The 23,112-nt window shown below is 35.9% G+C and overlaps 1 pseudogene; it reads left to right on the forward strand.

The window, feature by feature from the left end:
- The first annotated feature begins 4,065 nt into the window (after nucleotides 1–4,065).
- On the forward strand, nucleotides 4,066–21,522 carry LOC112696248 (protein SPIRRIG-like; annotated as a pseudogene).
- Nucleotides 21,523–23,112: the final 1,590 nt, after the last annotated feature.

Here is a 23,112-nt window from a genome sequence, read left to right on the forward strand (position 1 = left end):
GTGTAAAAACATGCTTTTTAGACCCTTAAATTGGTGATTTTAACTCACTTTAATTCCATTTGATGCCTTGATGTGTTTGTTGAGTAATTTCAGGTTCACAAGGCAAGTATTGAATGGAAGAAATAAGGAGAAAAGCATGCAAAGTGGAGAATACATGAGGAAACAAGAATTGGGAATGCATCGATGGGCGCGCACGTGCAAAAGTGATTTCGCATAGAGACGCGCACGCGTACATGACGCGTCCGCGCGGATGAAGAAATAGCCAATCGACGCGCACGCGAACATGGCATTAGTATCATGAAGAAATAGCCATACGCGCCGATACTCGCACGTGACTCACTTAAAGGCAAAACGGTGGGGCAATTTCTAAGCAGCCCAGGCCCAATTCCAACATGTTTCTGAGTGTATTTCATGCAGAATTGAAGCCCAAGCAAAGGGGGAGCAATTGATTGTAGCATTAGTATCATGTAGTGTAGTTTCTAGAGAGAGAAGCTCCCTCTTCTCTCTAGAATTAGGGTAGATTAGGTTAATTTCATCTTAGATCTAGTTCCAATTTCACGTTCTCATCTTGTTTTCTCTACAATTTCATGTTTCTATTCTTGATTCCTCTTAGTTTTCATGTTAATTTCTCCTTTATGTCTCTTTTGTGATGATGAACTCTTGTTGGATTTGGATCTTTTCTTTAATGCAATTTAATGTTTGATGTTCTTTTATTGTTGATTTGAGTTGAGATTTTACCTTCCTTGCAATTGGTAGTTGATAGATTTTATTACTCTTGCAATTTGTGATGTTTACTTTTATTGCATTCCACATGTTTGATGAAATGTTCTCTTTAATTTTTGAGTAGTTCTCTTTGCTCTTGGCCTAGGCTAAGAAAATTGAGTGACCTTGAGTCATTGAGTCTCAATGAATTGGTGATTTGAGAACCCTTAGTGATCAATTTGATACTCATTGACACCAACCCACTACTAATCTAATTAGTAGATAGGTTGGGACTTATGGGTTGATGTGATCAAGCCTATTTGATGTACTTCAATCTCCCCACACTTAAACTAAGCATGTCCTCATGCTAAAATCAAGAAAGAAGCAAAAGGGTATCAACATTTATTCAATACAAACTAACTAAATGCAACCTATCTATATGCAATATATCTATATGAATGCATCCACTTGGTCAAAACAAGTCAATTTTCAAGAATACATATACAAGCACAAAGGCTAAGGCAATAGAAATCAAATCAACCCACAATTGAATTGAATCATTGAAAGATTTTACAAACTTGCAAGAAAAGATGATCATGGGTGGAGACATGTAATTGAGCGATCGAACCTTCACCGGATGTGTATCCGCTCTAGGCACTCAAGTGTATGGGGTTGATTCACTCAATTCCCCCCTAATCATGCTTTCCAAGATTTGTATTTCATCTAACAATCAACAATTATTTCATGCATGCATACAAATATCATGAGGTCTTTTTCATAGATTGTAATGTGGTTAGGGTCAAGGTAAGGATGCATATGGTCAAGTGGACTAGAATTTGAATCTTTGATTAACCTGAGTTTCCCACCTAACCTATATAACAACCTATACAATTCAAAGCTAACCTAACTACCCATTCTTCACTTTTTCACGCACTCATGCATTCCATTTTTGGTCATTACACATATGCATTGATTTTTTTATTGAACTTTGAACTTTGGGGCAATTTTGTCCCCTTTTTATTGCAATTTTTTTCTTTCTTTTTTATTTTTTTTGTTTTTTTTATATATACAAGAACATCAATGCATATGGTATAAACATGATTGATACATGAGTATATACCCAATTTCCAAAATTTTCAATAAAAATACAAAAACACACTTTTATCTCTACTCAATGTTCCCAACTTCTCCCAAAATCAAATGATAAACACTCTCACTAGCCTAAGCTAACCAAAGATCCAAACAAGGGACATTTATTATTTTTTGCTTTAGCCTTGTAATGTGCTAAGATTAAGAACAAGTGGGTTTAGCGTAGGCTCAAAGTTGGTTAACAATGAAAGATAAAAGGTAGGCTATATGGGTAAGTGAGCAATTTGAAACAATGGCCTCAATTATATAAATGCATGTATACATAAAATAATGGACATATAGAATCAGACAAATCAAATATCACAATCATAGAGAGATAATAATACGCACAATAATGAAAATAAGTGGTTATATGATGTAACCACACAATTAGGCTCAAATCTCACATGCTTGTGTTCTTAGCTCAAAAACATGATCCACAAAATATATAACTCAAGCAAGTTCTAAATTTTTTTTTCAATCAATTGGGGTGTCCTATAGATAAAATCCTTGGAAAATATCATGATTTTGACTAAGCTTAATATATACATATGCAAAATAAGAAAATGCAACTAAAAATCTTAAAATAAAATGCAAAAGTGTTGGGATTAGAAACTTGTCACCCAAAAATGCCAAGTGGTCGAACGACCTCCCCACACTTAAAAATTTGCACCGTCCTCGGTGCATCCAAAGATGAGCAAGGGGGTACGACGACTTTCCTAGTTGCTACCTTCAGCTGGTAGGTCAATCGGTTGCTGCGTGTTCTTCCACCCGCTTCCATTTTTGCTTATGGTGCATCAATCATGAAGAACAAAATAAACACCGTAAGATGAGAAAATACAAAAGCAAGGAAGCGTGAATTGTTGGAATGAGGTAGATCACTATAATTGAGTGGGTGAATTGGTGTGACATTAATGAGAGATAGGTGTGTGGGTTCTAAAATTGCGCGCGGTTTAGAATACACACACTAGTACAAAAAGTTATGTCACAATTACACAAAAGAAAACATGCACTTCACTCATTCTAGTGTGCTTGAGATACTTTAAAAGACTTGTAGATTAAGGCAACCAAACAAGTAGTGAAGAAGTATAAAAGCATTCAAGCAAAAATCAAGCAATTGTGAAATTAGATAATGCATGGACATTGATTGATGTGTAAGTGAACTTAATGAACATAATGGTATATGAAACTTATACCACAATCAATGACACATATTAAAGTTGTTGCAACACCTAAGTGACATAGAGGTGAAACACATGGATGCTATGGAACTTAGGAAAAAGAAAATAGAAGTGGAAATCAATCACATAGCAAATATGGCCTACAAAGCTTTACAAAACTCAAAAATATGTCACTAGGTAAGTTTTCGATCTAATTTCACAACTCTACAATCTCATTGCATGAAATAAGTGATGTGAATAAGGGTAAACTATAAACAAGCATCAAGCCGGCGATGATTCCAGTAGCGTTGGAAAGCTTACAACGAGGAGAAGGCGAGGGTGGTGGCGGTAACGAACCAAGGCGTCGGGAAGAAGTTTAAAACTGAGGACAAAGTACTGCCGGTGAAGTAAAATAAAATAGCTAGAAACTAATTGTTTCTGAAAAAAAAAATAACCTAAACTCTTGATACCATGTTAGAAACAAGAGATTGAGAGAGTAATCTAAAGAGTATATTATTGACTGCGAAGAAAAAATAATATACAAAGGGTATATATAGTTGCTAGTAGAATCAAAATAATAAAAACATAAAATCCTACCATTAATATATAAATACGCTATATAAATACAAATGATACTAATTGATCTAATTTAATTCTAATCATTCTCTTAATAATAAATTGTTAATTATGTAGCCTCACTTGTTAAATATATATTATATATTTATTTGTGTAAAGCCTTCTAATAGCAGCAATACATATATTATATGTCAATTTTATTCAAAATATTAAAAAAATAATAACTTAAAATAAAATTATATATTATTTTTATATAAAATTAATAATTAAATATTATTAAATAATTTAATAATTTTTAATTATAAATTTCACATAAAAGTTACTACACGCGAATCTCTATTATATTCTCTAACTTTTTGTTATTAACATGAACAAAATCTTAAAAAGTAGAATCTAGATTCGATGCTGACGTGTGTGAAAAGTGATCATAAATTAATTAATGTTAATTAAGCTATAACTAACATAAAGTATAATAATGTTATTTTCCGCGGCAGATTACGGAGCGAAGAAACAAGTTCCAAAATAATCAATCACGTAAGACGCAGAGTCGCAGGCAGAAGAAAACACAAACAAACCCTTTCTCTCATTCTTTTATTTCTCAATTCATTTTCTTTCTCTCTTCTTTTCCAGAGGAACACACGAACATCAAACACGAATCTTGAAAACCTGAAAAGAAAAAAAAGAAACTAATTTAAGAATTAGATCTTTCTTCTATGATTAATTGATGCCACCATTGTCATCGATGCATTTTCATGCATAATCTGAAAAAAATTGGGGGAAGACGAGGATGAAATGGGTGACATTGCTTAAGGACATCAAAGACAGGGTTGGTCTCACTCAACAACCGCCACTTCATTCTTCTTCCTCCGCTTCTTCCCCTACTTTTCGCGATGCCAATGCCTCTTCTTCTTCCTCTTCATCTCCTGCTTCCAGGTTCATTCACCTTTTCTTCTCTCTTCTCATTCACTCATTCCATTTCCTTTCAATTCTCGTCGTTCCTATTTTTCAATGTCAGCGACTGTTTAGCTACTTTTCAGGTTTTCTCTTTCAAATGCTAGTAATATCAAAGTTTTTGCACTGCTTTATTTTTGCAAGTAGGGTTTTTACTCTTTCAGTTATCGATGCTTTGTGGATTTAGCTCCATTTGTGGATCCGCCTGTAAATTTTGATATTCGAGCATAAGACTTCACCAAATGCTTTAAGTTTAATTTAAATGCGCCAATTATTAACTTAAGAAATCCGTGCATTGCTTGATGCTTACAAAGATGTCAAATTTTATGATCATGTAGTAGTCTAGACAGAGTTTAGATCAGGTCCTGCTTTTTCTTTTTTTTTTTTTTTGGGCTATAATTTCAATGAGTTCCATGCATTGATTGTGGTGTACCTGTGATCATGATCTTTCAACCTTCAAATCAGGGAAAGGCATGAACTGGAATTGGAATTCAAGAGATCTTGGGATGCATTTCGGTCATCCAGCTCTGAGAAGGTTCTTACTTGTCCTTGTCTAGTTTCTCCGATGGTTTAGTGGATATTTCATCTAGTATTATATGTTACGGTAAATGATGAGTTGCTAATCCTTCCTTGTTTACTTGCAGAAAAAGGAAGCCGCCTTGAATTCTTGTGTAGATATCTTTTGTAGATTAGTAAAGCAGCATTCTAACTTAGCTCATTTACTTACCAGGTAACAAAACATTTTCTTCTTTGCTTCATTGTATTCCTGTATTATACCTGCCTTATTTTATTTGCGGTAGGGTAACTTGTGATGAGTTGCTAGTTACTATGGGTTTGTGTTAGGCACACTACACACATAAAATGTTTAACTGGAAGCTCATATTACTGTTAGTTTTCCCTCTTCTGGTGCATAGTACAGTAATGCTACTTATGCTTTTAGCTGTACATATGTAAGCATTGATGAACGTGAAAAGGCTTATATTTGATCGACATAACTTAAACAATAAGATACTAGACGTGCTTAACTACGAAGTTTGTTATGTTGTTGTTGCTGTTGGAGAAGATGAAGTATTTACATTTGCATTCTTTTATGAGTAAATTTAAATATATAATATTACAAAGATAAATTTGAGTACTTAAGAGTTTATTTGTGGTTTCCTATTTCTTTCTCCAATGATATTGAGAAAAACTTTATGTGATAATATATTTCCTGCCTATATATATATATTTGCAATGCTTTTTGAATCTAAAATTTCTTATAGATTTTCATGATTAGAGTGTGATAACTGATTTTTGATGTTGTTGGTGCACAGGTTAGTTGAAGCCCATATATTCTCTTTTGTTGTTGGAAGAGCATTTGTAACAGATATAGAAAAGCTAAAAGTCAGCAGTAGAAAAAGATCTCTAGATGTTACTCAAGTTTTAAAGTATTTCTCTGAAGCCACAAAGGTTTGACTTAGATGTTGCTTGAAATATTGTGGCCCTTTTCTTTAGTTAATTATTTATTTTAAAAATTCACTATGCTACCCTTATGTGTAGAAGGACATTAGCACTGGAGCAAATTTATTGTCTGCATTGGAAATCCTAGTATCTGGGGTATGCTTCTCAAAATTTTGACAGAAACCATGCATGTTTGTTTTCAATTGATGCTTATTTTGTGCTTTGATGAAATTCTCAGCTTTTGTTAATATTGGTGAAAGGAGATCTTGGGTTGTCATGCTTTAATAATTAATGATTTACTTTAGAAATGGCTATTTAAAAAGCCACAGATTACATTTATTCCCTATTGTGAAGAGTGTCGACTCATTCAGTCAAATGAGGGGAATCAAAAGTTTTGCTCAAAGAAAAAGCAGACAGTATTTAAATTAAAATTTTAAAAATTTGATTATTCCCAACAGTGATGACTGCTTTGCCATTAACAATGACTTTGAAATCTGTCAAGTTTGAATGATTTTATATATATATATATATATATATATATATATATATATATATATATATATTTGTGGCCATCTTTCAGTGTTCTGGTTATTGTAGAATGTATTTTTCCTTACAAGAACTAAGCAGCAGTGTTAACCTGTATATATATTTTTTTTCAGCCTCTTGACAAGCAATCTTTGCTCGACTCTGGGATATTCTGCTCTCTTGTTCATATTCTCAGCACTTTTTTAGACCCTGATATACCCTTTCAACAATCAAATGCTGAAGGGCCATCAGAATTGCAAAAATGTGATAGTGGCGAGGTTGGGCAAGTTCGCCAGCTTGAGGTTCCTTTCTCTCCCTGCTATGCATACGTTTATGTTTGTTTGTCCGCATGTTCATTGCATTGCATGCCAGATGCTTGAGGCTTGGAAATGGAATATTTTCTTACTCTGTTGGTGACAACCTTAGCTGTGAAGACTTTTGATAAATTATGTGATGAAATTTGATTAAAGATTTTAAGTTCCTATTGCTGTTATCTAATAATCTGTGTCTCTATATATCCTTAGCCCAAACCTTTTTTTGGAAAAGCTTGATTTATTTGTGAATAATAGGGGTCCTCAGGGGGTTATACTTGTGCATGTCATTTTTGCATCAGCAACAACAGCCAGTGTCTTGTACTCTTTTCCATGAAGTGGGTTTTCAAGCTATTTTGTAAATATTTCCCATTCAAACTGTTTTACTTATGCAGGTAGAGGGAAGTGTTGTGCACATCATGAAGGCACTAGCAAGCCATCCATCAGCAGCACAGAATTTGATAGAGGATGACTCACTTCTGTTACTTTTTCAAATGGTGTCCAATGGGTCTTTGATAGTTTTCTCTCGCTACAAGGAAGGACTTCTTCCATTGCATTGTATTCAACTTCATAGACATGCTATGCAGGTGCTCCAAAAATGTTTTATGAATATTGTAGTTTGATCTGGTTTTGTTTGTAGCATATTCATGTTGTTGCTTGTATAATTTTAGATACTTGGTCTTCTTCTGGATAATGACAATGGAAGCACAGCCAAGTACATCCGAGAGCATCATCTGGTATAATTGCTAGCTTTCAATCAACTTTCTTTTGTAAGTAGAAGAGGGTTATCCCACTAGTAACTATGAGCACTGTTTTATTTTTTTGCAATGTTTCCAACTTCCCCCCAGTACTTGCATAAGCCAATTCTAAGGAGAATGATGGGCTCATTTGAAATGGTACATTATTTTATTTTCCCAGAACAGAAGCTTTTGTGCTTTCTGGCTCTTGGCTGGTGTTGGTGTATTTCTGGGATTTGATTACTGCTACATGGGTGCCCTTGTGGCTACTTTCTCTTGAAATCTTAATATGAAAGGAATTGCTTCTATTGATCCATGTGGATGACCCAATTAGAGGACATTGGTGGTGGTGATCCATCCTGCACAAAAAATAGAAACAAAAGGAAATAAAAAGCCAAATATAGTACCAAAAATCCAAAATAAATGATTCATACTTGCCAAGGGAGGCTAGCTTTGGTGTAGAGTCTGAAATATCTTGTCTCACTGATTGTGTTGGCTGATGATGCTATGATGCTCTTTTTGCTCATTAAAATTAGTGTTTGAAGTGTTTAAGAAATATCAATTTTATGCCAAAAGGGGGTTTAAGTACAATATCATTGTTCTAGCATGATACTAATACAATATTGATAATGGCTTATATTGTTGATGATTACTTTATTGATAGTAATATCTTGTCATTTATCTTTCTTCCAAGCAGATAGAAATTCTTTTATTGGCTGTGAAAGAATTTGATCCTCGTAGTGGTGATTCTGCATATACCATGGGCATTGTTGATTTGTTACTTGCATGTGTGGCATTGTCGTATAGACCTGGTAATTTACTGTTCATATTTTTGGTTTTCCATTTTAATATGTTTCACAAAAAAAGACGAAAGGAAAAAAAGAAGAAAAACAAAGAAACAGAATGACTGGGGTTTCCATAGATGTATTAGTAGCAATTATCATGGTCTAAAATCTGGTTTAAGTTGTCAAGGCTTTATGTTTACTTGTTTAGCCACCCCAATATGAATTGCATGTGGCTAGTTCTGATACCTTATATTTTATTTGCAGAGGCTGGTGGTGTCAGACTGCAGGAGGATGTTTATGATGCCCATGGATATCAATTCCTTGTTCAATTTGCACTAACTGTTTCGAACATGACAAATAGTCAACACCTTTATTCTTCTAATTCTAATATGTCTAATGATGAAGATATTCCTTCAGATGGGTTCCAAGGTAGCACAGGAGAAAGTTTCTGTGAACAAGAAAATTCCTCCCTTCAGTCAGTTCAATGCCTTTCACCCACATTATCTAGGTTGCTAGATGTTCTTGTTACGCTAGCTCAAACAGGGCCAAATGAGTCTCCACATTCTTATGGAGGCAAGGGCTTTAAATCTTTTCAAACCAAGGGTAGTAGTCGTAGCAGAAGCAATGCATTATCTTATGATTGGCCTGGAGATGAACTATGGGAGAAGGATGATGGTAAAATTAAGGATCTTGAAGCAGTCCAGACACTACAAGAGATTTTGCTCAAAGCTAATAGCCAGGAACTGCAGGCCGAAGTATTACATAGATTGTTTAAGATTTTTTCAGGCCATATAGAAAACTATAAATTGTGTCAGCAATTGCGAACTGTTCCCCTTTTAATCCTTAATATGGCTGATTTTCCTTCTTCTTTGCAAGAGATAATCTTGAAAATTCTTGAGTATGCTGTGAGTGTTGTAAATTGTGTTCCTGAGCAAGAGTTGCTTTCACTTTGCTGTTTATTTCAGCAACCAATAACATCAGAATTGAAGCAGACAATACTTTCTTTCTTTGTAAAACTCTTGTCCTTTGATCAACAGTATAAGAAAGTTCTGCGTGAAGTTGGTGTATTGGAAGTTCTATTAGATGATTTGAAGCAACATAAGACTTTTGGTCCCCATCAACAGCGTACTAAAACCAATCTGTTCGAAAAGGAAAATAGCTCTAGTAGCCTCCAAAATTCTCTGGACAGTCAGGATGTTATCACTTCACCCAAGTTTAAGGAGTCTGGTGCTGCAAAGTTCCCTATTTTTGAAGCTGAGGCTACAGTGGCTGTTGCCTGGGACTGCATGGTATCTTTATTGAAGAAATCTGAGGCTAATCAAGCTTCATTTCGCTCAGCTAATGGTGTGACTGTTATACTTCCTTTCCTAGTGTCTGATCTACATCGTCCAGGAGTCCTCAGGATATTGTCTTGTCTCATAATTGAAGATATTTCACAGGTTTCCTGGCAATTTTTGTTTTTATTATTATGTCAACATTGGCTTACGTTTTTGTTTCTTGCCAATATTTCTGATTTGAAAATTTGGCTAGGGTTTGACATCAACAATCTTGCTATAAGTGCTATAATCAGATAAGAAAATGAATTGGATGTCTTAGAAGTCTCAGGATGAATCATGCCTACAACATTATTGTACTATTAAATTGTTTTTTTTCTTAATTTGATATAGCTATGATGACTATCTGTTCATAACTTATACACCAGGCTCATCCTGAAGAATTAGGTGAGTTGGTTGAAATTCTAAAAAGTGGAATGGTGACCAGTGCTTCAGGGTCCCAATACCGACTTTCCCTTGATGCAAAATGTGACACTATGGGAGCTTTGTGGCGAATGCTTGGAGTTAATCACTCTGCTCAAAAGGTTTTTGGAGAAGCTTCTGGATTTTCTCTTTTGCTTACCACACTTCATGCCATCCAATGTGAGGGTGTGGAATTGGACCATTCAAAATTGAATGTTTACATTAAGGCACTTGCATATCTGTTGCGTCTTGTAGCTGCTGGTGTATCTGACAATGCTGTAAATAGGATGAAGTTGCATGCTGTTTTATCTTCACAGACTTTCTTAGATCTTCTTTCTGAGTCTGGCTTAATTTGTGTGGAGCATGAGAAACAAGTCATTCAGTTAATGTTGGAACTTGCACTTGAAATACTGATTCCACCATTCTGGACATCTGAGGGTTTCACAAAATCAAATGATATTGACAATGGGTTGTCTCATAATCTACTAATGACTCCATCGGGTCCTATTAATCCTGATAAAGAGCGAGTTTACAATGCCGGTGGTATTAGAGTTTTGATTCGATCATTGTTACTCTTTACTCCCACAATTCAGTTAAAAATGTTAGAGTTAATTGAAAAGCTTGCTCGTGCCAGTCTCTTCAATCAGGAAAACCTTACCTCTATAGGTATGCAAATTTCTTAAACTTTTAGTTTACAATTCTCCATGATTGTATAGTGGTGTTTCTTCCACGTTTTTTTCTGATATCTATAGGTTGTTTGGAAATTTTGCTGGAGACCATTTACCCTTATCTTACACATTCGTCTCCATTTCTTTCTTATGCATTAAAGATAGTGGAAGTACTTGGTTCCTACAGGTAACGTTCATATTCAATTACTGTAATATAAGAGTTGTAATGCTTTTAATGTGCTCCCTTGTTTAAATGTCAATGAGGCATAATTTTTGTTAATTAGGCTATCTGCTTCTGAACTACGTATGCTTGTGCGATATGTTCTGCAAATGAGGCCAAAAAATGCAGGTCCCATAACTGAAACAATGGAGAAATTAATTCTGATGGAAGATATGGCCTCTGAGAATGTTTCTCTAGCACCATTTGTGGAGATGAACATGAACAAAGTTGGGCATGCTGCCATTAAGGTTTCCCTGGGTGAAAGATTATGGCCTCCTGCTGCTGGTTATTCATTTGTTTGTTGGCTCCAGTTTCGGAACCTATTGAAATCACAATCAAAAGACACGGACCTTTCAAAACCAGTCCCTTCAAAGAAGCGATCTGGCTCTAATGGATTGCACGAGCGGCATATGTTAAGGATTTTTTCTGTTTGTGATGCTAACAATGAAAATACAACCTATGCTCAACTTTATCTCCAGGAGGATGGTGTTTTAACTCTTGCAACAAGTAATTCTTGCTTCTTTTCATTTTCTTGTATAGAATTTGAAGAAGGAAGGTGGCATCACCTTGCAGTCATCCATAGCAAGCCAAATGCTCTTGCTGGGCTCTTCCAAGCTAGTGTTGCATGTGTATATCTGAACGGAAAGCTAAAACACACTGAGAAATTAGGATATTCACCATCTCCAGTGGGTAAACCATTGCAAGTCACTATTGGGACTTCAGTTGGTAATGCTAGTGTTAGTAACTTGATGTGGAAATTACGCTCTTGCTATCTTTTTGAGGAAGTGCTTACACCTGGATGTATTTGTTTTATGTACATACTTGGTAGAGGCTATAGGGGTCTCTTTCAGGACACAAATCTTCTGCAGTTTGTACCTAACCAGGCCTGTGGAGGTGGTAGTATGGCCATCTTGGAGTCTTTAGATGCGGATTTGACTTTGGCTACTAATGGGCAGAGACATGATGCTACTAGCAAGCAGGGAGATTTGCAGGCTGATGGGAGTGGAATTGTCTGGGATCTGGATAGACTTGGAAACCTTTCTCTGCAACTCTCAGGAAAGAAACTTATTTTTGCATTTGATGGAACTTCTACAGAATTTATTCGATCATTGGGTAATTTTTCAATGCTCAATCTGGTTGATCCTGTGTCTGCAGCTGCTTCTCCTATTGGAGGTAACTAAAATTAGAAACTGTTGCATATTTCTTTTCTTTTCTTTCTCCTATTTGAGCTGTCTTTTCAATCTTATTTTTATTTTCGTTTTTGAGGTTGCAGGTATTCCACGCTTTGGACGTCTCTATGGAGACATTTATATATGCAAGCAAAAGGTTATTGGGGAGACAATTCGCCCTCTTGGTGGGATGTCACTAGTTCTTGCACTTGTTGAAGCTGCAGAAACTAGAGATATGCTTCATATGGCCCTTACATTGCTTGCCTGTGCACTTCATCAAAACCCACAAAATCTAAAGGACATGCAAACATATAGGGGATACCATTTGCTTGCTCTTTTTCTACATCGTAGGATGTCATTATTTGACATAAAATGTCTAGAGATATTCTTTCAGGTTGCTGCTTGTGAAGCTTCATTCTCTGAACCAAAGAAGTTGGAAAATACTCAGTCGAAAGTGTCTCCTACTGCCTCTCTACAGGAAAACAATCTTGAGGAACATTATTTATCAAAGTTAGACGATAATTCTTCAGTTGGATCTGATGGAGACTTGGATGATTTTTCTGTACAGAAGGATTCATTTAGTCATATTTCAGAGCTGGAAAATGTTGATATTGTTGTTGAAACTTCAAATTGCCTTGTCTTGTCAAATGTAGACATGGTTGAACATGTCTTGTTAGATTGGACATTATGGGTAGCAGCCCCAGTTTCAATCCAGATTTCAATACTGGGATTTATTGAACATTTAGTGTGCATGCACTGGTACAAAAATCATAATCTTACCATTTTGCGACAAATGAACCTCGTTCAGCATTTACTAGTGACTTTACAAAGGGGTGATGTTGAAGTTCCTGTCCTGGAGAAGTTGGTTGAATTGCTTGGGGTGATTTTAGAAGATGGTTTTCTATCTTCTGAACTTGAAAATGTGGTTAGATTTGTCATTATGACATTTGATCCACCTGGTTTGGCTCCACGGCTTCCAATTATGAGAGAGTCAATGGGGAAACATGTAATTGTCAGAAATATGTTGCTAGAAATGCTAATTGATCTACAAGTGACTATAAAATCAGAAGATTTGCTTGAGCAGTGGCATAAGCTTGTTTCTTCTAAGTTAATTACTTATTTTCTTGATGAAGCACTTCATCCCACAAGTATGAGATGGGTTATGACTCTACTTGGTGTCTGCCTTACTTCCTCTCCGACATTTTCACTTAAATTTCGTACCAGCGGAGGTTATCAAGGATTGGCTCGGGTGCTTCGAAGTTTCTATGATTCTCCAGACATCTATTATATTCTCTTCTGTTTGATATTTGGCAAGCCAGTTTATCCTAGGTTACCAGAGGTCCGCATGTTGGACTTTCATGCTCTTATCCCACATGATGGAGATCACGCAGAACTAAAATTCATTGAATTATTGGACTGTGCAATTGCTATGGCAAAATCTACTTTTGATAGAATAAGCATGCAGTCAATGCTTGCTCATCAAACAGGGGATCTTTGCCTTGTAGCTGAGCTTGTGGAAGGAAATGCAGACACGGCTGGTGAGCTTCAGGGGGAAGCTCTGATGCACAAGACATACGCTGCTCGCCTTATTGGTGGAGAGGCATCAGCCCCTGCAGCTGCAACTTCAGTTCTTCGGTTTATGGTTGATCTTGCCAAGATGTGTCGCCCCTTTACTGCTGTTTGTAGACGTGCCGAGTTTCTAGAAAGCAGCATTGACTTATATTTTTCTTGTGCGAGGTTAGTTCCGAGATGAATTTTCCTTTATCTTCTTTTGGGTTGTTCTATTGTTCTTCAGTTACATCTGTTCAATTTCCTACCTGTGGACTGTAATCATATTCTGATTAACTACTTATTGACTTTTGTAAGTTTGTGTTGCTGGTATCACTGTCCAACTGAAATAGATTCTTTTATATTGAACCAAATCTTGTATGACTTACAGGGCTGCACATGCTGTTAAAATGGCAAAAGAACTCTCTGCGGTGTCAGAAGAGAAAACAACGAACGAAGGTGATGATACTTGCAGTTCACAGAATACATTTTCTAGCTTACCTCTCGAGCAGGATCAGTCTGTTAATACCTCCACTAGAATTGGTAGCATTCCTCTTGTGCAGTTAAGTACTAGTTCCAATGAAATAGCTGCACCAAGAAATTCTATGATTGGTGAGATATCAGGGAATAATGTTACTGCATCTGAGCTGGAGTCAAATAAATCTATTCATGAAGATGTTCAAAGTATTCAGAGCTTTGATGGTGATAATGCTGATCAAGTATCTACTGCCTTCAGTGCGAACAAGTTCAGTTTCCGCAGTGCCAAGTCCAATTTAGAGGTTCTATCTTCAACAGATTGCCAGAGTTATGCATCCTTTTCCATGCCTGATTCTCCTGCTTTATCAGAAAGGTCCAGCTCTAGAATTCTTACACCTTCTTCATCACGAGTTATTGCATTGACATCCTGGCTGGGAAATGCAAGCCATAATGAAACAAAATCTGTTTTATCACCCTCACTTTCTTTTGGATCTTCCACGTCTGTTGGGTATTTTGATCCATCTTCAGAGCCAAAGTCTAGTTCTTATGGTCCATCTGCCACCAATGCTTCATTTGCTATTACCTCAAAGGTGCTTTTGGATATAAATGATGCTGGCTATGGTGGTGGTCCATGTATTGCAGGAGCAACAGCTGTTTTAGATTTTATTGCTGAAGTTCTTTCTGATTTTGTGACAGAGCAGGTGAAAGCATCCCAAGTCATAGAGAACATCTTGGAAAGTGTTCCTTTGAATGTTGATGGTGAATCTATGTTAGTCTTCCAGGGCCTGTGCCTTAGCAGATTTATGAACTTCCTTGAAAGGCAATTGCTGCGTGATGACGAAGAAGATGAAAACAAATTGGATAAGATTCGCTGGTCCTCGAACTTGGATGCTTTGTGCTGGATGATAGTAGATCGTGTATACATGGGTGCTTTTCCTCAGCCTTCAGGGGTGCTAAAAACTCTCGAGTTCTTGCTGTCAATGCTGCAATTGGCAAACAAAGATGGTAGAATTGAAGCTTCTTCTGGGGGAAGGGGACTCTTATCGATTGCTAGAGGAACTAAGCAACTTGAGGCCTATATTCATTCAATTCTTAAGAACACTAATCGAATCATATCATATTGCTTCCTTCCATCGTTCTTAATCTGTATAGGAGAGGATGAACTCGTTTCACACTTGGGTATACCAAATGAAACAAAAAAGAGAATGTCCGCTACTTCTCCTCGAGATGACTTGGGAATTGACATCAGCACATTCTTGCAATTATTGTTTGCTAATAGAAGAATTATATTCTGTCCATGCAATATTGATACAGATTTTAACAGCTGTCTATGTGTGAATTTGATATCTCTTATCGGTGATAAAAGACCGAATGTACAGGATATTGCCGTTGATTTGATCAAGTACCTTTTGGCACATAGGAGGACTGCCTTAGGAGACTTGCTTGTTGTTAAGCCTAGTCTAGGACAGCGCCTTGATGTACTTCATGGAGGTTTTGATAAATTATTGACCACAGGTTCATCAGAATTTTTTGAGTGGTATCACAATGCTAAACAGATTGTAAATAAAGTGTTGGAGCAGTGTGCTGCAAAAATGTGGGTGCAGTATATTGCTGCGTCAGCAAAGTTTCCAGGAGTGAAAATCAAAAGCATGGAAGGTCGTCGTAAAAGGGAAGTAGGGAAAAAATCTCGGGAAGCTTCAAAACTGGATTTAAGACACTGGGAGCAAGTAAAGGAGCGAAGATATGCATTGGATGCAGTTCGTGATGCAATGTCTACTGAATTGAGAATTGTAAGGCAAGACAAGTATGGATGGGTCCTGCATGCTGAAAGTGAGTGGCAGTACCATCTCCATCAACTTGTGCATGAACGAGGGATATTCCAGCTCAGTAAATCCTCATTGGCAGAAGAACCACAGTGGCAGCTTTGTCCTATTGAAGGTCCATACCGAATGCGAAAAAAACTTGAGCGCTACAAACGAAAAATCGATACCATTCAAGATGATCTTGGTGGACAGTTTGAAATCGAGGAAGCAGAACTGTCTAAAGTGCAAATTGAAAATGGCCTCGAGGCGTCTGATTCAGATTCTGAAACTAATTTTCAATTTCTGACTGATGGGGTCAGACAAAATGGTCTGGATAATAGCTGTTCAATGAACCTTTCTTTAATAAGTTGGATCATGCCGATGACATAGTTTCCGACAGGCATGAGTGGATGGATGACAAAGCTAGCAGTATGAATGAAACTAGCCTCCATTCTGCACTTGACATTAGTGCCAAGGCTAGTGTAGTATCAGTCCCAATAGAAGAAAGAACACCAGCAAGATCTGATATGGATCAGCAATGCAATCTTCTACCTTGAAAGCTGATGTGGTTGAGATACCAGATGATATATATGATAAAGAACAGCATAATGATGGTGATTACTTAATTAGGCCTTTTCTGGGACCATTTGAGAAAATACGCTATAAATATAACTGTGAACGGGTTATAGGACTTGACAAACATGATGGTATATTCTTGATAGGTGAATTATGTTTGTATGTTATTGAAAATTTCTTTGTTGATGACTCTGGGTGCTTCTGTGAGAAGAAATGTGAAGATGAACTTTCAGTCATTGATCAAGCTTTGGGTGTTAAGAAAGACAATACTGGCAGTTCAGATTTCCAATTGAAATCAAATTTGTCACGGAGCACAACAGCTAAGTCATGTGTTGGACGAAGGGCATGGGCCTACCATGGTGGTGCATGGGGAAAGGAGAAAGTACACAGCAATGTGAGTTTACCTCACCCTTGGCGCATGTGGAAGCTTGATAGTGTTCATGAGATGTTGAAGCGTGATTACCAGCTTCGTCCTGTTGCTATTGAAATATTCAGCATGGATGGATGCAATGATCTCTTGGTTTTTCACAAGAAAGAGAGGGAAGAAGTATTTAAAAACCTATTTCCATGAATTTGCCTCGGAATAGCATGTAAGATAAATCCCGTAAATATTTTCTTTTAGATTTTAAACTGTTGTCGTCAATTTTTTTTCCCAGTTGATCAAGAAAATGCTGGTGATATTTTTCCTTTGGAATTATTGCTTATATCTACTATCTATGACCTCTGTGTATGTGTGTGTTCATTTAGCATAATATTAGGTTAGTTGAAAGATTGAATAATTTACAGAGTATTTTATTCAGATTTCTTGGGCTCATTTGGCATTTGAAGCATTGAAGCCTATTTTACATTGGATGCTATTGAGTAGCCCATGCCTTGCATTGTAAAACTCTTGAGCATATTGCAATTATTTAAATACACATTTTATTTATTTTATCTTTTCGCATACTATAATTCATTTGTTTTTCAAACCATTGTGGAATATGGATGAAGAGATTTCTGTTAGAAAAATAGTAATAAGGATATTGATCAGATTCAAGAACCCAAGAGGAAAGAAAAGAAAATTATAGGTGTGGAGAGCGATGGCTAAGCTCAAATAGAGAAAAGGATTTTAAATAGAGCACACATGCTGTCCGCTGGGTGTGTAAATCAAGGAGAATAGCAGAACACAATTATCCATTCCCAAGAATAAGGACCAAAACTTAAAATAAAAGGGTAGAATTTTGAAAAATTCTTGCAAGTCAGCTTCAAATGTGAGGACATGAAATGTGCAACATCTCCTGCACTAGTCTTTCTAAAGATGATTTGGTGTTATGCCATACCTTTAAGCTTTGCTTTCATGTATCTACTTAGATGCTTGTATATGTTTATTTATTGTTTTTAGGAAAAGAAATGATTTGTCTGCATCATGTCAGGTTGGACACGACTATTTCAGGATTGTCAAAACAAGAAAGCAATGAAGGTAGCCGTCTTTTCAAGGCTAAGTCCTTTTCAAAAAGGTGGCAAAGTGGAGAAATAAGCAATTTTCAGTATCTCATGCATCTCAACACCCTGGCAGGACGTGGATATAGTGATCTCACACAGTATCCAGTTTTTCCATGGATCCTTGCTGATTATGAGAGTGAAAATCTAGACTTGTCCAACCCAAAATCATTTCGCAGGCTTGATAAACCAATGGGTTGCCAGACACCTGAAGGTGAAGATGAGTTTAGAAAAAGGTTGGCCCTTACACATGCTCTTATAATTTTCTTGTGTTGAAATTTCTCGTTCATTGTGTATAAAATTACCTTAGGAATAATTTGCTAGCTGTTTCACCGAGTTCCAAAAGCATGCTAGCAAATATCTATGATCATAAACAGAATTAAATTGAGATCATCCTGCAATTACATATATAAGACATACAAATTGTAAAGCTTTTACATTTTCAAGAAACTTATTTGTGTAGCAACCCTAATTAAAGCATTCTCACATTAATGTGCTCATTCTATATTAGATACGAGAGCTGGGATGATCCAGAGATACCCAAGTTTCACTATGGATCTCATTATTCTAGTGCTGGAATTGTCCTATTCTATCTTATTCGCCTGCCCCCATTCAGTGTAGAGAATCAAAAGCTTCAGGGGGGGCAGTTTGACCATGCTGATCGTCTTTTCAATAGTGTAAGGGATACTTGGTTAAGTGCTGCTGGAAAGGGAAACACATCTGATGTGAAGGAATTGATTCCAGAATTTTTCTACATGCCAGAGTTTTTGGAGAACCGGTTCAATCTTGATTTAGGAGAAAAACAATCTGGCGAGAAGGTTATCCAAGCCAAATCATAACAAGTATTTTATAAGAGTATGAGCGCCAAAGTGCTGATGTTTTGACTAGTGAATTTAATCATGATAGTTTTCTTTCAGGTTGGGGACATTATCTTGCCTCCATGGGCCAAAGGCAGTGCTAGAGAGTTCATTGTGAAGCATCGGGAAGCTCTTGAATCTGATTACGTCTCAGAAAATTTGCATCATTGGATAGACCTCATTTTTGGATATAAACAAAGGGGGAAGGTGGGTTCTTTGGGGTTTTTTTTTTTTGTTTGGGGGTGGGGGTTTTGTTTTGTTGGGAGGGTCTAGTTTCTCCGTGTTCATGCACGTTGCATTGTTATTTATTTTATTCTGTTTTTGTTGTTGTTGAAGTTATATTGTTGACATTTAGTTCTCATTCTGACACACTTGCTCTAATCCCCTATTTATACGAAATGAAGAATCTAATCTGATTAGTCCTCGGATATGGACCTGATGGATTTCCATGACAAAGATGTTTTTACGCTTTATTAAAAACATTTATGCTTTATGATAGTCTGATCTACACATTATTTACACTTGCACTTTGTTTGGTCCTTTTAGCCATTCTTATGTAATCGGAGAAAGTTTTGTTGTCATTATTATAACACAATCCCATGTTCTGCCTAATTTTAAGTCACTCTTTTATCCACTATACCTTTTTGTCTTAATGTGCACTATTAGCATTTTGGTTGCATCGGTGTTTTGCATGCAAGTGTGCAGCCATATGCCTTGATTTGTGATTTTAACGTTTTGTAGTCATTTCTAACCTGTTATTTATTTATTTGTTGATTAAATTCTTTGCTAAAAAATGTGGAAATTTTTGTGCTGTTTAAATAAAGATGACCAAAGTGAAACACTGAAATGGCCTGGTGACTGAGAGTCAATTCTCAATGTTTTTATTTCACCTCCATGTTATGTTTCTGGAATATTTCTATTGTATTCTTAATCCTAATATCTTAATTGTTTCCCTGTTCATTTAATAGGCTGCGGAGGCATCTGTGAATGTGTTTTATTATTATACATATGAAGGAAGTGTGGACATCGACTCTGTAAAAGATCCTGCATTGAAAGCTTCAATTTTAGCGCAAATTAATCACTTCGGGCAGACACCAAAGCAACTATTTATCAAGCCCCATGTTAAAAGGCGAACTGACAGAAAGCTTCCTCCTCATCCCCTTAAACATTCCACTTATCTTGTTTCACAGGAGATACGCAAAAGTTCATCTCCTATCACTCAAATTGTTATTCAAAATGATAAAGTTATGGTAGCAAGAACTAATAGTTTGCTTAAACCAATGACATATACGACATATATTGCTTGGGGTTTCCCTGATCGTAGCTTGAGATTCATGAGCTATGATCAAGATAGGCTTCTTTCGACACACGAAAATTTACATGGGGGTAATCAGATTCAGTGTGCAGCTGTAAGCCATGATGGCAAGATTCTTGTTACCGGGGCAGATGATGGCCTGCTTAACGTTTGGAGAATGAGTGCCTTTGGGCCACGTGCCCTGCGGCACTTGATATTGGAGAGGCCACTTTTTGCTCACACAGCCAGAATCACATGCATTCAAGTTAGCCAGCCTTTCATGCTTATAGCGAGTGGATCGGATGACTGCACTGTTATTATATGGGATCTCAGCTCTCTGTCCTTTGTTCGGCAGCTCCCAGAATTCCCTGCAGCAGTTTCTGCAATTTTTCTCAATGACTTGACAGGAGAAATTGTTACTGCTGCTGGTGTTCTTCTAGCAGTATGGAGCATCAATGGGGATTGTCTGGCAATGATTAACGCGTCGCAACTGCCATCTGATTCTATTCTCTCTGTGAATTGCAGTATGTTCTCTGATTGGTTGGACAAGGGGTGGTACGCAACAGGCCATCAGAGTGGAGCTGTCAAGGTGTGGCAAATGATTCACCGCTCTGTCCCTTATAACCCTGATAAATCTTCTGATGATGATGGGATTGGATTGTCCATTTTAGGTGCAGAACCAGAATACAGGTTGGTCTTACGCAAAGTTCTTAAGTCTCATAACCATCCTGTTACTTCCCTTCTCCTCTCTGGTGACCTTAAACAGTTGTTGAGTGGGGATTCTGGCGGGCATTTACTTTCCTGGGCGTTGTCCAATGAGAGTATGCGAGGTTTGTTGAATCAGGGGTGAAACTGGTTATAAGCTTGCCAACTCTGATTTTAAGCCAGCTATTATTGTTGAATGATAACCTTGGGTTTAGTGTCTCTTGATTGCAAAACAAAAATGCTAAATTGGGATTGTAGTTTAGTTTGATGAACATGGTTTACAAAGAGAAGAAACGATCCCAAGGACTGTGAATCTGCATGCATGAGGTTGTGGTGAAGCACGTGTCTAGAAAAAATTGCAGGATGCTTGGTGAAGAAGGGAAAAGAGAATATTGAATCAACATGTAGATATTGGATCATTGCAGGGGATAATTTGATTGTTAGAGAAGTATGTTGTATTTATATTTCCAATGGTAAAGATGATACTTGTGATATTTCATGCAGCTGTTTGTAATTTATTCATGAAATATCATGGTCATTGACTATCATCTTTACTCTTGGGTAACGATGAACTTCGATGTAAATATATGAGGCAAGCCTTAAAGCATGTGACTAATTTGTATAGTGAAAGATATGCTCTGAAATAGAATGAGGTCTACAGGGAGAAATTGAAATATCTTGCTCTCAATAATTCATTATTTTTGACATTATAATAATTGATGAACTCAACTCATGATCTTTGATCTACAACACACTAGTTGCGGGAAACAATGATTCACAAAGTTAAGGTGATAAATGCTTTAAAAATTAAATTATCTGCACATAAAAAATTAATTAATATATATTTATCTATAAATATGTGTTACTTAATTTATTTTTAATATATATTTTATTTTTGAACATATTTTATTAATTTTTTTATGTACACGTAACATGGTTTATTGAAAAGAAAATGTGTTATATGCAGCGTGTTATGTTGGAGATATTTATATTTCACCATCACCTTTACAAGAAAATTATAGATGTAGGCCTGATAAGATATCACATGGTGCTTTTTTTTTTGAAAAGAAAAAGTATATTGCATAATTAATAATAAATCATATTTTTAAATATTATAGTAATTAGTTTTGATTTAAATAATTCAATCAATATTTATCTTGTTAAATAAGTTATCTAATATCTGATTGGATCGATTATTGGTATAACTATGTACTAAGACCTGAGTTATGATATTTTCTAAGTGTACAATGAATATTATACAGACAAACAAATTTATTTAGAAAAATATTATTTATATTACTTTTTAATATAGAATTTAGCTATCTTGTATTTTTAGAGTATATTTTAAGAATATGATAACAGAATTTTTTTTTAACGTTTTTTATGTGTTTAATGTATTTGAAATATAAAAAAGTTATCTTTTCAATAACTTTTAGTAAATTTTTCTTTTGGTATTTTTACAATATGTTTTTAAAATATATGTTAGTAAAATTCTTTAATTTATCTTAAAGTAAAATTTAATTTTAATACGTTATTATTGTAAAATAATTTTACACTTATATCTAATTATGTAAGTAAAAACAACTGAATTAATGTACATATAGATAGATCTGAAGCTCTTTGTGTAACAATTGCAAAAAGCTCATCACTAATCAAGAATGAAGAAGCACAAAATTATTATTAAATTAAATTAAATGGATTCAAATTCGGACGCCGAAGGCATGAATCCAAGTGGCCATAAACTAATGAATTGGATTGTCCATATCTTACAGGCCTATGAAGCAGACTTCTCAGCCTATATTACCTTTAATTTCTCTAAAACTTAGCCATCCTTACAACGCATGCAAGCAAAAAATAACATACATGTATACACTCTTACATGTACGTGATTGCTTGTATATTATTGATTGATAATGAATGAGTAGTGTCAAGTGTGGATAGCATTGAATTGAATTGACAAGTATATGCTAAAGACAGAGGACAGTACCTATTCACAAAACAAATATTTTATTAAAATGCATAGAAATTCTAAACACAAGCGCCCCCCACCCCCCTCTCTCCCTGTCTTTATTCCTTTTCAGTTATTCCGGAACTCAATAATTGTAGGTCCTGTGACCTTCTATTCCGAAATAGAATTTTTGGAAAGAAACGATTTTTCAACGTAATAATAATCTTATTATTTTTATTTTTATTGTATTTATAATTTAAAAAACTATTTTCTCTATCTAAGTATGGTGTATTACTCTTTTAGTGCAAAGTAAAATGA

Source organism: Arachis hypogaea, chromosome 6 (assembly GCF_003086295.3).
Source record: "Arachis hypogaea cultivar Tifrunner chromosome 6, arahy.Tifrunner.gnm2.J5K5, whole genome shotgun sequence".
NCBI lineage: Eukaryota > Viridiplantae > Streptophyta > Magnoliopsida > Fabales > Fabaceae > Arachis > Arachis hypogaea.